General features: G+C 35.0%; 1 long non-coding RNA gene across 1 annotated transcript in view; it reads right to left on the bottom strand.

The window, feature by feature from the left end:
- LOC149244895 (uncharacterized) overlaps window positions 1-4,810 on the bottom strand; it is a 44,097-nt gene extending 39,287 nt beyond the window's left edge. The window contains exon 1 of the long non-coding RNA XR_016266493.1: window positions 4,606-4,810. This is a non-coding gene — a long non-coding RNA (uncharacterized LOC149244895). The remainder of the gene's footprint in view (window positions 1-4,605) is intronic.
- Window positions 4,811-15,816: the final 11,006 nt, after the last annotated feature.

Genomic DNA, 15,816 nt, shown 5'->3' on the forward strand with positions numbered 1-15,816 from the left:
TTTATTATAATATGAAGAGGGTACAACGAGGTGCTAGAAAGAGTACACCTAGGCTTGCTCAAGGCAAGCTAGCTAAGCCCAAATGAATAATAAGAAGTCCCCCTCAAATATGTTGCTACACTATCTCTTGGCTTTGCGCTAAACTGCCTAGAAATACACTGCTAAGTGTGAAGATCCACTGCTAGGGCCTCCTCTAGTGCTGAGAAAATTTCGGGAAATTAACCCTGGCCTTTCCACCAATAACCCACAAAAACCCACGGAAGAATTGGCCAAATGTTGACATCATAATTTCAGCCCAAATTTCCCCTAGCTCCTCTAACTGATGTCTGGATTGAGACTCCTGTTTGACCCCTCAAATCTGCCTAGAAAATTCTTCCAAATTATTTCTAAGGTCCTTGTCAAAAACCCAAAAAGGGTATGTCCTAGTTTTGACGCTCCAAAACTGACCCCAAATGCTTGGCCCTCCTCGACAAGCAAAAGATGTAGCCTGTAGCAGATGTTGTGTTTGCTGCTCCGCCAAAATGCTAGAAAATCCCCCACAACACTTCCCCAGACTCCACCTCAAGTTTTAGGCCCAAACTCCCTTCACTACTCAACTCCTAAATGTATCTCCTCCAAGCACTGTGCAGTCCCTGCGCTGCGGCTAGTGTCTCCTCCACACAAACTCACACTCCCACTGTTGGAACGATCGGAAAAGGATGGAACTCCCTCCTTGGGCTGGCACTCAAATTCCACCGAAGCAAGGGTTGAGATCTCTGCTCGGAGACACTCGTGTGTTAAACAGCACTTGCAAACTTGGCTTCCACTTAAGCGTGCTATGCCAAAGACAAGTTTCTAAATAGGTGAATGAATGACCAAAATGAGTGTCTCTTGCTCTATTTATAATTCGTGGCTCCTTCTTTCCTTGTGGTCCCCACTCTCTCTCCCCCCTACTTCACACTCCCTTCTCTTTCCTCTCTCTTCCAAGAGTATGAGTTCCCTCCTTGGGTCGTATGTCTCTTTCTTGTGGTCCCCTCTTTCCACTAGAGCCACAATATTCTCTTGTCCTCCTAAGTCCTAGTGTCGAAATTGCGTCATCTTCCCAAACTCATCTCTAATGCTGAAAATCAAAATTGGGAATATTACATGGGGATTAAAGGATCTGACTTGGTTCTCTTCCTTTTTGCAGCTAAGAGTGGATGGAGCCTCATAAAAGGAAATGGCTACTAGGTATATTGCATGCCAAAAAAATACATTTCTCCTAGTTCTATTATCGATTGGATCTATGCCACAAACAAGAGCCATAAGGGGGGCACGATTTTCTGGAAATCTATTGTAAAAGCCTTCCCTATTATCAGTCATGGGTTCTGTTGGAATGTTGGGAATGGAACCAGTTTTCTTATTGGTAAGGACCCCTGGGTTGGGTGAACTCAACACCATACTCTTCCAATTGACTTGATCCAACACCTTCGAGGAATTCTCTTCTTGAGTCAGGTTTCAGAACGCCTGGATGGTATGGGACCTCAGACTTGGACAAATAGCTGGGATTTGGGATTAAATGGCCTACAAGCAGATCTCTGGTAACAATACACCAAAGCATTATCTTCGACAAATATCTTCATCTCGGATCAGGCAGATAAGCTCATATGGACTCATAATACTACAGGCTACTATACTCCAAAAATTGGGTATACTTGGATAGCACAATCCCACATTGTTGATCCTCCCCCTTGGTGGGGAAACCCCTCTCGAAATTAAAAAGCCTAGCAAAGGCCAGACTTTTCATGTGCCATATATTAAGAAACAAGGTCCCCACCTAGGACAACCTTCAAAAATGCTCTTTTCAAGGATCAAACAGATGTTCGTTGTGCCTTCAAGATTCGGAATCTGTAATACATCTATTCTTACTTTTTCCCTTCTCTCATGAGGTCTGGTCTGAAATTTAGAGGCTCACCATTCATAATTACATTTGAGTGGGAAATGAAAATGACTCTGGTCTTCACACTTGGTTGCACTCATATATTCAGAAATTCAGAAATCTCACTAATCCCTCCCACTCTCAGTAACCTGGGGCATATGGCTGGAGAGGAATCATGCTATATTTGACAATAAGCCTCCCCTGGGCATTAAAGATTTTGTCCACAGTTTGGCTATTTTTTCCTCAAGTGCCTACACACAAACTCTGCCATCTACCATGTGCCATATTGAGCTCACTATTCAAACTGACTCCCCATGGGCTTTCTTCAATGGGGCAACACAAGGCTCACCATCACTAGGAGGTGCTGGTGGCATCCTTCATCTATCCACAAATTCACAAATCTCATTTTGGGCAGGGGTCAAGCTCTCCACAAACAATTATGTAGAGCTCATGGCTCTCAAGCTCCTATTACACCTTGCACAGTAAAACAGAATTACAAATATTCACATATATGGGGACTCACTTTTAGTCATAAACTGGATGAAAGGCATATACAAGATGAACAATTTCTCCCTGCAACCTCTCTTCAGAAATATTCAAAACATGCTTGCTCTCTTCACAAATGTATCTTTTAACCATGTTTACAGACATCGGAATCAGGAAGCCAACACACTCTCAAAACTGGGATTGGCAGCGTTGGGAAGATCCGCAAAAAAACAAATACTCATCGAGAAGAATCCTTCAATATTCACTGAGCCTCGTTAGGGGAGGACATTTTGTTGGATAACATCTTTCAGAAGACTTTTTGTATCACCAGTTTATACTGGTTGTTATGGGACAATTATTGCAGTACATATGTAGATAGTCAAATAGGTCCAACTCAAATGGTTGCAAGGAAAATTGTTATTCTCCCCACCCAAGTTCAAATCCTAAGTTGTGACATGATGTTCTTCATGATTTAAACAAAATTACACTGAACAAAAATACACACATACATATTGTGTATACATATTAAAATCTGTTTTACCCTGAGTACTAAACAAAAATACACACATACATATTGTGTATACATATTAAAATCTGCTTTACCCTGAGTACTATCCTAAGAATGAAGAAAAGAGCGTTCTTCATGATTTTAACACAATTACACTAAACAAAAATACACACATGCATATTGTGTATACATATTAAAATCTGCTTTACCCTAAGTACTATCCTCAGAATGAAGAAAAGAGCTATACACACATGCATATTGTGCATACATATTAAAATCTGCTTTACCCTAAGTACTATCCTCAGAATGAAGAAAAGAGCTGGGGGATTTGAGTGTGAGGGAGGCAGAAAATTATCTAAAATAATTCGTTGTGCAAATCAGTTCAAGATAAGTGTTAGCCTTGTGTGCACAGTTTATGTGATTGATTTTGCTGCTGTTATGAATTTATTCTGTAGTTGAGATAAACCTATCTGTTATGACGGGCAAATCTGTAGCCGTGTATTAAAATTTGTGCTGTTCAAGATTTTAAAAAATAAATCGTTTAGGCGTAAGATCAGAGACTCTAGAGTATAAAAAACAAAACAAAAAAGGCAATTATATTTTCGGGAAAGCTATATTTTCCCAGGATCAAACGATTTTAAATGGAAAACTTCAAAGATTTGTATGATTTTGAAGGAAAATATCTGAAATCTTCAAATACTTTGTTAAAAATTTAAAAGGTGTTTCAACCGCCACAGAGCAAATAATCTTCAGGAGCCCCCCATTTTCCAAGAATCCGACGACCTTCAATGAAAAATTTGAACATTTCGAATATTTCCATGATTGTGAAGGAAAAGATTCAAAAATTTTAAGCGTTTGGGCAGAAACGCTCAAATTGATCAAGTTAAAACTTTATTGAAAAATCACGTAGCAAAACACTATATTTTCCGAAAATTGTACGAATTCGAAATAAAAGCTCCCAAAACTTAAAATAAATTGTCAGAATAGCTCAAATTTAGTTAATTTCACCGTGTTTTGACCGTCACAGAACAAATAATTCATAAACGGTATATTCTCCGCGAAACTGAACGATTTTGAAGGTAAAATTTTAATCAACACAAATATTTTCCATAATTTTGAAATAAAAGAGATCTTCATATATTTTGTCAGAAACAATCCAATTTAGCAGATTTCACCATGTTTGGACCGTCAAAAAAAAACAAATGTTCAGAAACGCTATATTTTCCAAGGACTGAACCGATTTTGAAACAAAAGCTTCAAATGTTGTCAAATATTTCCATGATTGTGCAGAAAAACCTTCAAAACTTCAAATATGTAAAGCTCAAGTTGAGCAATCTTTTTCATCGTGTTCTGAACGTCACAGAAATTATATAAGAGAGGCTACATGTTCCGATAATTTAGCAGTTCATCGATATTGAAAGAAGAAGTTATAACATTCCAAATATTTTCCATGACACAGAAAGAAGAAGTTATGACATTCCAAATATTTTCCATGACACAGAAGGAAAAAGTTTCGTAAACTGGAAATATGTACTCAGGAAAGCTGAAATAGAGCAAGTTCTGACAATCACAGAACAAATAATTTTGAAAGTGCATTAATTCCTGGCTTTTTTGAAGAAAGGAATTTGATCATCCAAATATTTGCAAAAGAAATGGAAGGAAAATTAAACTTCGAAATCAGATATTGTAAATGTAAGCGGGTGCTTGTGCCTACCTTTCAATCTTTTCAACTGCGTCGCGTTCAACGGTTCGAGCGTTTCCCCGTCGTCGCAGGGTCGGGATGGGTAGCCAAAGGATTATATACACGTCATTAATAAGCGGACGTCAAATTTAACTCAAAATTCTTTTAGAAAACACTTTCCATATTCTGTTCGTGGTTTACGGGATAAGGTCGTATAGTTGTTCCGGTGGATTGTCCCTCTCTTTGTCGGAATCGATGATTCCATAATTGGCAATAATGATGAGAGTTATATCGTTTCGCGTCACATTTCCATTTTCTCACTGAGAGCGTTATTCTTCGCGATATGAGGGACGCATTTATTTAATTTTTTATTTTTTTGGGATGGAGTGGTTAAAACAGGTGAAATGTTTCTGTTTACGTAATATTAATCAAAAAGATTGAAACTTTAAAAATACTAGGTTGCGGAAAAAAGAATTTGTAATTTAAAAAAGTAGATATGATGAGGTGTAAATGGTTTTAGATTTTATTAAGTTATTGGTTAAAATTATATGGAAAGGATTAAAGGTAACAATTATGGAAAGGATTAAAGGTAAGAATTATGTATGGGAAACATGTATTTTTTAATGAAACGTAAGGGTCAAGTTAGTCTCGCACCATTTTGATGATAATATTTTATAAATAAATAAATGGTTTTATTTTTTTTCAAAATTAAGATTCTCTCTACTTTGTTTTAAAGAAATATATATATAATATATCTATATATATATTATTTTTAAATACATAATAATATATAAAAATTACATTTTATTTTCAAAATATATAAATAAATTTAATATAATAATTTAAAATTTATATTAATAATGTATGGTTAATATATTTCAAATGTTAAAATGAGTTATTCAAAAATCTTTTGATTCAGTGGAATGGGATCTAATATTAGGTCAAGTTTCTTCAGGTCTTATGGGGAGCACTCTCTATTGTTCTTCCTGGATTGGATTGACAAGTATTGTCATTTTTGGGGATTCTGAAGTTATTATTGATTGGGCCAACTAAACTTTGAATCTTATGTCCTGGCAACAGTGGATTAGAACTTTGTCTCAATGATTCCTTCAGATCTTATTCTTCCACATCTATCGTGACCACAACGAAGTTGATATTTTGTCCAAAAGCGGATGTTGTGCCTCGCCGAGCTCGATCCACTTCCAGGAATTCAACTCAGACTCTCTTCACAGATTGCCTACTACCTCTTCTCCTTATCCATTTTTGAGTTGGGGCTCCTGCATTTTGGCCCTTAGCATTTTTTATTGTTGGGGCTTTCTCTTGTTGTTGTTGTTAACTAATCTTTCGAGATTGTTATTGTACAATATGTAATTAGTTTAATAGTGAGATTTGAACTTTGTTCTCTGCTAAAATATTTTTTGAGCCCACCATCAAATCACTAAACCAAATTTTATTTAAAACAAAAGCAGAAAGGGATTTATATTTTCTTTTAGAGGAGTACTTCACATATTTGAAAATTTGAAAAGGATTTGTTTGAAGAATTTATTTGGCTGCAAAACAATTATGACTTCAATAGTTTCCATAGTTGGAGTTGTCCTTAGTGGAAAGGAGAATTATCAAGAGTGGTTTGGAAAGCTCAAAAGTGTCCTTGCTTTTAATGATTTGTGAGAAGATTGTCAAGGCGAAACAGATAAATATGGAAAGAAATTGCACCAGAGCCACCTGATAACGAGAAGCATCATGCAATTTGGGAGACAAAAGACAACAAGGCATATGCATTAATAATTGCATTAGTGACAGAAGAGGTAAGTTGATATATCGTTTCTTGTGATATTGCATTCAAAGCATTAAAGAAGTTGAAAGAATTGTATGATTCACGCTCAAAACTCGAAATTATTCGATTGTTGTTGAAGTTGTTTAATTTGGAGATGAAGGATAATGATCTTTTGAAGATTGCCTCTAAAATAAAATCCATTTTTCATGATATAAAAGCCACTGGAATTGAAGTCGATTTACAACTCACAACTTTTACAAAAGTCCTTCACGATGTTTATTCACGCTATTTGGAATCTCTCCAATCTAGTGGGAAGTTAAAAGACATTACATTTGATAAACTTGTGAACAAAATAGCTGAGAGAGAAAAGACATTTGGGAAGAAAGAGGCTCCACCTAACTCTAATGTAGAAACTTTGTGCCTTGCACAAAAGGATCAGAAGTCTCATGTTGAAACTTCTAGAGGTGATAAAAGTAGTAGAGGTTGTGGTAGGAGAAATTATAGAGGCAGGGGGGGCGAAAATAATCATGGAGATAAACAACAAAAGAATTTTAATGACATACCAGCTATCAAATGTTTTAGATGTGGTAAAATTGGTCATACTACTGCTAACTATAAATCTCTCAGGAGAAAGTCAATGAGAGGAGAGAACAGTTGAAGGATCAACCACCACCAAATAAGAGAAAATCATCAGATTTTTCACATTACATTGTTGTTCACTATAATTTTAATATTAATGATGTTTTCAACATTGCATTTTCTTCATGGCGAGATAGTTGGATTTTGGATTGATAAGCCACTTGTCATATGACAATTAGGCGAGTTTTTTTTGAAACTTTTAGTGATGATATTGATGGTGTTATTTACTTCGTTGACAAGTCTCAAAATAAACTATCTAGCATTAGGTCTATCGTTTAAAGATACTGAATCTTGCAGATTATGTGTTACAGGATGTACTTGATATTCCATAGTTTTGGCAAAATTTGATGTCTCTTATCCATATTTGGTAGCAGGGGCATTCTATTCATATATTTGATGGCATCATTGAGATAAGAAGTGCATTTGATCATGCAGTTGTTATGACCAGTGTGGAATAAGGTGCGATTTTAAAATTAAATGGTACTTCATCTACTAATTCTTGTGAAAGTTCTGCTCTTTTGGCACAACAAAGTGATATCTTGTCTCCCATCTTGTTGTGGCATGCTCGATTTGGTCACATTAATTATGGCAGCATCATAATTATGAAAAAGCAAGGTATTAAAGGTCTTCTAACAGTTCCAAGAAAGATTACACCTTGTGATGCTTGTATTTTGGGAAAAAATTGTAAACAACCTTTTCATAGTTATTCTTTTAGAGCTTCATGAAAATTAGGTCTTATACATTCAGATTTATGTGGACCTATACCTGTTGCAACTACCAATGGAAATAAATATGTGTTGACATTTATTGATGATTACTCGAGAATGTGTTGGGTGTATTTGTTGAAGGATAAGTCACAAGTGTTTGAAGTTTTTAAAACTTTTCATTTGATGATTAAAAATGAAACTCAACAAAATATATGCATTCTTAGAACTGATAACGGTGGCAAGTATACTTCTCATGCTTTTGAACAATATTTGAAAGACAATGGAATCAAACATCAGACTACCATATCTTATAATCCACGACATAATAGCGTCGCAGAACAAATGAATAGAACATTTCTTAATATGATTAGATCTATGGTGTTTTTTAAGAATGTGAAATTGATGTTTTGGGGCGAAGCAATTCTTTGTGAAACTCATATTAGAAATCGTTGTCCTTTTTCTATTATTAACAACAGGACTCCTTATGAACTTTGGTATGATTGACTCCCAACTGTTCAACATTTCATATTTTTTGGATCAAAATGTTATGCTTTGATTCCTAAGCAACAACGAAATAAATGAGGAGCAAGAATTTGAAATGTATAATTTTGGGTTATTCTAATACTTCCAAAACATACAGGCTGTATGATGAAGAAAATAAGAAGTTTATTCTTTCCAAATGTTATTTTTCTTGAATCAAATAAAGATAATTCCACTGTTGATAGGCGACTCGCTCATTTGGAGAAATTTGCATCTAAAAAGTTTTATTTTGAATATGATAATGATATTCCACATACTAAAGGGGGGGTTCCCATTATGGATCAATCTGTAGTTTTTCCATCTTTGACTCATGAGAATGATGAGGATGTTATTGTTGAAGAAAATTTAGAGGATAGTGTTGTTTATGTAGGGTCAAAAAATGTTCCTGAAGAACCTGTACTTCAGGAACCATCATAGCCACTTCAGCAACCTTTATGAAGATCTACATGTGCTTGAAAATTTGTAAGAAAGTATGATGATTTTGAAATAAGAAAGTCTTCTAAAGATGATTCAGGTAATGTTTCTCATGATTGTGAATTCAATAATTGTACAATTAGCGAACTTAGTTATTTTAAAGAAGTCGTTAATTGTGATGAATGGAAGGATGCGCTGAAAAAGGAGTATGATGCACTTATTAAGAATGGAACTTGGAGGCTGGTGGATTGTCCTGCAGATGTCAAACCTATTGGTTGCAAGTGGGTATATAAGATCAAATACAAGTCAGATGGTTCGCTTGATAAATATAAGGAAAGACTTGTAGCAAAAGACTACGTTCAAAAGGAAGTGTTGGCTACACAGAGACATTTTATCCTATAGCAAAATGGGGCACAATTAGAACTTTTTTTTCTCTTGCAGCTCAAAATAGCTAGAAAATACACCATATGGATGTTAAAACAACTTTTTTGAATGGCAATTTGAAGGAGGATGTTTATATGTTTTAGCTAGAAGGTTTTGCTACCAAAGGAAAAGAGAAAAAAGGTATGTAAGTTAGTGAAGGCTTTGTATGGACTAAAACAAGCATCTCGTGCATGTTATGAAAAGTTAACCAAACACCTTCTCAAGTTGAATGATAAGTTATTTGATCTGGATGATGCAACTCTTTTTGTTAAGAAAATTGGAAAGTCGGTTGTATATTTGGTTATGTATGTAGATGATTTGATGATGACAGGAAACAATGATGACTATATAGCATCCATTAAAAGAGAATTATTGAAAGTTTTTGACATGACAGATTTGGATTTATTACATTATTATATAGGAATTGAAGTTGATTAGAAACCCAAATACATTTTCATTTCTCAAAAAAAGTATATTGGATAGCTATTGAAAAAATTTGGGATGAAAGATTGTAATCCTATCGCTACTCCTATGGAGCAGAATTTGAAGCTTACTTCTACTTAAGGAAGTACATTTGATGATGCAACAAAGTACATGCAACTTGTTGGAAGTTTGAATTTTCTAACTACTACTCGACCTGACATAGATTTTGTTGTAGGGATACTTTCCAGGTTCATGCATCAACCATGTGAAGACCATTGGAATGCAACAAAGTGAGTGCTCAAGTATTTGAAAGGAACTCGAACATATGACATCAAATATTCCAAAGTTGCAGATTTTCATCTCACCAGCTATTCAAATTCTGATTTTGATGGAGATAAGGAGAATGGAGTCTCTACTTCAAGTTATTTCATGAGTCTTGGATCAACAACCATCAGTTGGAGATCAAGCAAACAATCTGTTCCTGTTGATTCTACCGCCGAAGTCGAATATGTTGCAACAACTTAAGCAAGAAATCATTTGGCATCGCAAAATACTTGAAGATTTGCAAGAGAAACAAAAGGCTTCAAATCCACTACTTATTGACAACTCTTCTGCAATTTAGTTGGCCAAGAATCTCAAGTTTCATGATTGAAGCAAACATATTAACAACAAATATCACTTGATTTGACGTTATGTAGAGGCCAAAGTTATTCATCTGACACATTGTCCTACTTTAGAGCAAATCACAAACATATTTACAAAGGCACTAGGGCGTGAAAAGTTTGAAAAGTTCATAATGTTACTCAGCGTATCATATGTCCCTTCGGATTAAGGGGGGAATGTTAACTAATCCTTCGGGATTGTTATTGTACAATATGTAATTAGTTTCATATTTCGTTTTTACAGTTAATAAGTTACCAAGATACAATTGTCTCGTACCTAGATTGCACATGTATAAATAAGTGATTTTATCATTAATACGATGCTCTTTCATTGTGGAGTTTATTCGGGCTTGTATAACTGCTTTCTACTACATGTTCACTATAGGTTTATTTCCCTTTTGTTTAGATATTGGATGTAGAGTTGGTTATTTAATTGCATTAATAACTCTGCTCCTATCGATAGTCTTCTTGTCTTTGTTTCTACTTTTTGATATTGTCGTTGGTTTTGGGAATTTTCGCTACCTGCCTTCAGATATTTCTATGTCACGGGATCTTCCTGATGTTATCCATTGTCCTTCATGTACTCTCTGAGGTTCTCTGTATGGGGGATTCTAAATCCATGTTTTGTAACCATCCTCTATTTTAATGATATATGATGATGTGGTTTTTCTTCTTTGAAAAATAAATATTTTAATTAAATTTCTTAAGGAAGGAGATTTTTTAGTAAACTCCAAAAATAAAACAACTATAATATGCAGCGTTGATGCTTAATATCTACTTCTTATGTAAAAAGTAATTGATAACCACTTTAAATTAATTTAAATGTTTATAGAGTTAAAAACCCCCAAAACCATGTATATAAAAAATATACTATATAGTAATCATAAAACTCAATTTAAGATAGACTTACATATGATATTATATTCATATCTAAATTATTGTTATTATTATTATTATGTAAAAAGCTGTATTAAAATTTATAAATATATAATTTTTGAAATACAACATCAATACTTTTCATATAAAAAACATAAAAAAAATAAAAATTGTATAAATAAATTAACTATATTTAACAAAAAATCTAAATAATTTATGCAAATAAATTAATTTAAATGAATATTATAACTAAAAATATGTTGTTATTTATTTTATATTAAATTCATTATCTAATTATTAATTAAAAATGATCAATTTGAAAATAATATAATATAATATATGAATGATTATATTTATAGTTTTATATATTTTTATTAATAAAACTATATAGTAAAAATAAATATTAAAAAGGATTTGATAGGTGTGCTTTTTATTAATTGTTATTACATTTGGTTTGGCAGTTCATATGATTGATAATTCATTTTCATAAATATTTAGATTTGATATGTGTACTTCTTATTAAATGTTAACAAGATTTTTTTGATTTTTTGTTTTTTAAATAATCTTTTTATCGACAATTCAATTTTAAACACCATTAAATTAATCATTTCATTTAAGTGAGCCAATCAAAAAATAAAATTTCAAATTTAATAAAAAAAAATCAAAATTTATTTTTAATTATCAAAATACTTGATTTAATATTTAGTTTTTTCAAAACTTTAATAAATTTTATAAAAATATATTTAGAAATTTTAAAATTAACTGAAATTTTTTTAATTTAATTTTTTTAATTAAAAGCAAAAACAATATAACATACATTCCACAATCCACAAGTATAATAAAATAAAGTTAGAAATACTTACTCTGTTGTTTTAGCTGGGGCACAGGTATAAAGATGTGATTGGCATCACCATTATTTTTTAATAATGCAGTCATATCGAAAAATATGTCAGCAAACTTATCACACCTGCACTAACTTCAACTGATGCTTTCTTTAAAAGCATCATGGGGAGTACGAATTTCACAAATGATAAGACGTATTTTGGATCATCCTAAATTTGGTTTTAGATCAATAAAAAATACAAAAGATATCTCTTAATTTAATCCTCCGCAGAAAACTATTAAACGATTCCTATGCAAGGCCTTCTCATAGGCTGCAGCCACGATATTCAAGAAGTTATACAACTAACAACGTCCAAAGTATAGATGACCAAAATGCCAAGCTCTATAGCGAAATGAAGAAGCAAATCTGTCCATTGAGTAGACTATTATGGAAGTGTAAGGCCTTAGGAAATTAATGATTAGGAGATGAAGGGATATGACGGAATGATTAACAGATATATGGATATAAAGGGAGAATGCTTTAAAATAATTAGAACTGTTATTGAAATTAGTAAGCCTCAGATATATGGATATAAAGGGAGAATGCTTTAAAATAATTAGAACTGTTATTGAAATTAGTAAGCATAAAGTTAGAGATGAGGAGGAAAAAAGATAAGATATGATAACTCCCAAAAGATGACGCTGTCGGAAAAAAAATAAAGTTAAAGAACCTAATGTAATCTTAGTTGACATTTAGATTAAAACATGTATATTTTAAAATTTTCAAACAGTGGTTTAGATTTTTCAATAATAAAGAATTATTTTTTAATAATAAAGATTTTTTTTCCCTTAAGTAAAATTATTCTATTGAAAATAAGTAAAATAATAATATAAATAATAAGATATTGAGGCTCCGACCTCTGCAGTGTGTAACAACGTTATGTCATAATTGTCAAAAAAAGAAACTCGACTGCCCTTCGAGGGGAAACCAGTCCGAGTGAGATTATAACAAAAAACCCACACAAGGGTCCTAGTTCAAAATCAATTAAAACATACCAAAAGGTTTGAAAAAACAGGAGTAAAAACCTCAAACAGCAAGCTTGTAAAACCTCTGTTGATCTGCAAGGCGACACCTGGCGACTAGACATATGGGTTGGGTGCTCTGACCATGCAAGGGACCCCCTCGATGTCGTATGGGTTGGGCTCTTCCACAATGCGACATGCGTACTCATCCTCTGCTGACGTGCCGCGCGGGATGCCACTTGTTGTTTGAATGCCTGTTGAGCTGCCCTCCGCTACATGCATGCCTGATGTGTCGTCTGGGGTGCCACCAGCAGCCTTCGTGCCACCCGCTCTGCCCTCAGCTGCATGCTCACTTCCAGCCAGCTCCTTGCCATGCAGAATTTCAATTTTCCCTGCCTTCTGCTGCTTTCCTGGTTCACTGTCATCCCTGTTCCTCTTAGCTGCCTTCTGCTTTGCGCCGTTGTTCCTTTTCCCTGGTCTACAGTCGTGGGTCTGAGCATCCTGCTCAGCTTGTGAACTAGTATCCTCACTGAAGGTTATGTTAACCGTGGCTAAGATTTCTGGCCAAATCAACGAACTCTGGAAGCGAAATTGGGTGGTATGGTGAGAGGGGTGAGGGGGGGTGGGGGAATTCTCTGTTTGGGTAGTTACATTTGCGCTTTGGATGCCATGGGCCTGTGACTGCCCTCTACCACTACGCGTATCAGGGTATCTTCCAGAGAAGGGACCACGGAATGAGTGATGGATGGGGAGGAGAATGGAGTAGCAGAATCAGGGCTGGGCGTTGCGGGGGGGCGTATGCTTCCACCTCGACTACCCCCGCGTCTGCAACGCATGCGATGTCGAGTGCGCGCCATGACTATGATGATTTCAGGATTTGCAGGTGGGGAGGCGGAGGTTTCTCGGGGATTGAATTGGTTATGCTGAGGAAGAACAGAGGAATTCTAAGCGTGATTTAGCACACAGTGTGTTGTTTGGGAGAAATGGAAGCCATTTCCCAAGTCGACACAGCTGAGTATCCAACACCTCCTGCTAGTGATGGTGCGTGAGCTTGGCTCCTCTATGTGAGGGGGACAAGAACAGTTTAGCAAGGGAGGGATGAATGAAGTGTGGCTTGCTTCCGCCATTGCCTTATGTTTGCTGCGTATTTCTCGACTGAAGCACCAGAGTAAATGTGCCTGCAGGTCGACTGGAATTTTCCATAAATTGTTGTGGGGAGGGACGCGAGTATCCATGTGTCCCAGCCGCCCGTCGTCTTGCTGTCTATTCTTCATTAAGGGCCTCATTATCACCCGCATCCGAGTAATAATAAAGAATTTATTGAATATCTTAATGTTTTAAAATTAATTTAAATAAATAAGTTAGTTTGTCTTTGTCTTTGTCTTTGTGTATGTTTTAAGTGTGTGTTTTTAGTTATTTATTGTGTGCTTTTATTTAAATTGCAATTTATATGTGGAAATTGACTAATTTGATATGATATTTGTATGTTCAGAGAATTAATAAAATAATTTAAGTCGAAAGAAGTAATTGGTAGGCCCATGAGGCTTTGGATTGATGGTGAATGGGTGCATTGTTAAGGAACTCCTTGCAATAGGTCACTAGTTCAAATCCCTCGTGGGTGCTTACCTACCAAAAAAAAAATTGGTAGAATTTTTTAGGAAATAATAAAGTGTTAATAGAAAATTGTGGATTGTAATTGTAAGAAAGAAAAGAAAGAAAATAATAATATGACGCACAAAATAGGAGTAGAAATATTAGTTAGGGGTCATGGATAACAAAAAGACATTATTATAAGGGTTTCCTATGATCGAGCTTGCAATGCTGGAGAGGTATGGCTCATTATTGCTTTTTGCAAAGCTCTACAACTAGGTGCTGGATTTTTGTATTGAATGAGGGAGGAGGGTCGTGGATTTCTTAGAAAAACACTGAGGGGGCTAGATCCAGGCGATCTAGAATCATCGTTATACACCACTAGTAGAATCGTGACATACAAGATCCCTATTTCAACCATTGGTCGTTTTTCTATGTTGGATCTCAACACTACATGCCCAGATCTGTCATCTCACAAAGTTCGATTTGAAGTATATGGCATAAGCAGGGATCTATGGTCTTTGGGCAGCGCTCCCAATCCCTATATAATAGAGCCAAGCATTGTTACCTCGGATCTCCCCCTAGGTATGTTGTTTTATGCAGATGTGGGAATAGGTCGGATCGGGGTAGCCACGACGAACCAGTGGCGTTCATATCCTTACTCTTACATGCTCGGGGATGTGGATCTAGAAGCAGAGACTCTGCACCCCTATATCTAGTGTATGTGGGGACTCTGTAATTATATAAACCTGGTAATGGGCTGCAACAAGAGTAAATAATATTTTAAAAAGTTTTATGGGACTGAAGTCTTGCTTTTTAATCTCTCTTTTCTATGGCTAGGTGGTGGATAATAAGGGCCCCTATATATTCATATCAAAGCCACGATCTTGAGGATTCATATCGAGATTGTGAGGAAGAGTTTCAAATTTTTTTGAAGACCCTAAATGGAAAATCAATCCTTAGAGGGGCTCAGCGAGAGGATCCAGTAACAAATCTAAAATATAAGGTGTGGGAAAAAATGGGCATACCAGCCAATAAACAAAATCTAATCTATGAGGGTAAATCACTACAAGATGTCATCAAATTGAAAGATTATGACATTGAAAGTAATTCTACAATTATTATAGATTTGAGGTTGCGAGGTGGAGCTCTAGGAATGAGCATTCCACCTAGATCAACTTATGCTACAAGGGTCCTACTTCATTTAAGGACGCAGTACAAGGGAAATGTTAATTTTCTTTCTTTAGGTCTATATTGTTCTTTTCTTTGATAATTGCATTTCATTATTTCCATAATAAATTCACCCCACAACATCATAACATTATTTAGATTTACATCATTGTTCAGTAGC

Source organism: Pinus tabuliformis, chromosome 7 (genome assembly GCF_031772625.1).
Source record: "Pinus tabuliformis cultivar Carrire ecotype Pingquan chromosome 7, CPIR1, whole genome shotgun sequence".
Classification (NCBI taxonomy): domain Eukaryota; kingdom Viridiplantae; phylum Streptophyta; class Pinopsida; order Pinales; family Pinaceae; genus Pinus; species Pinus tabuliformis.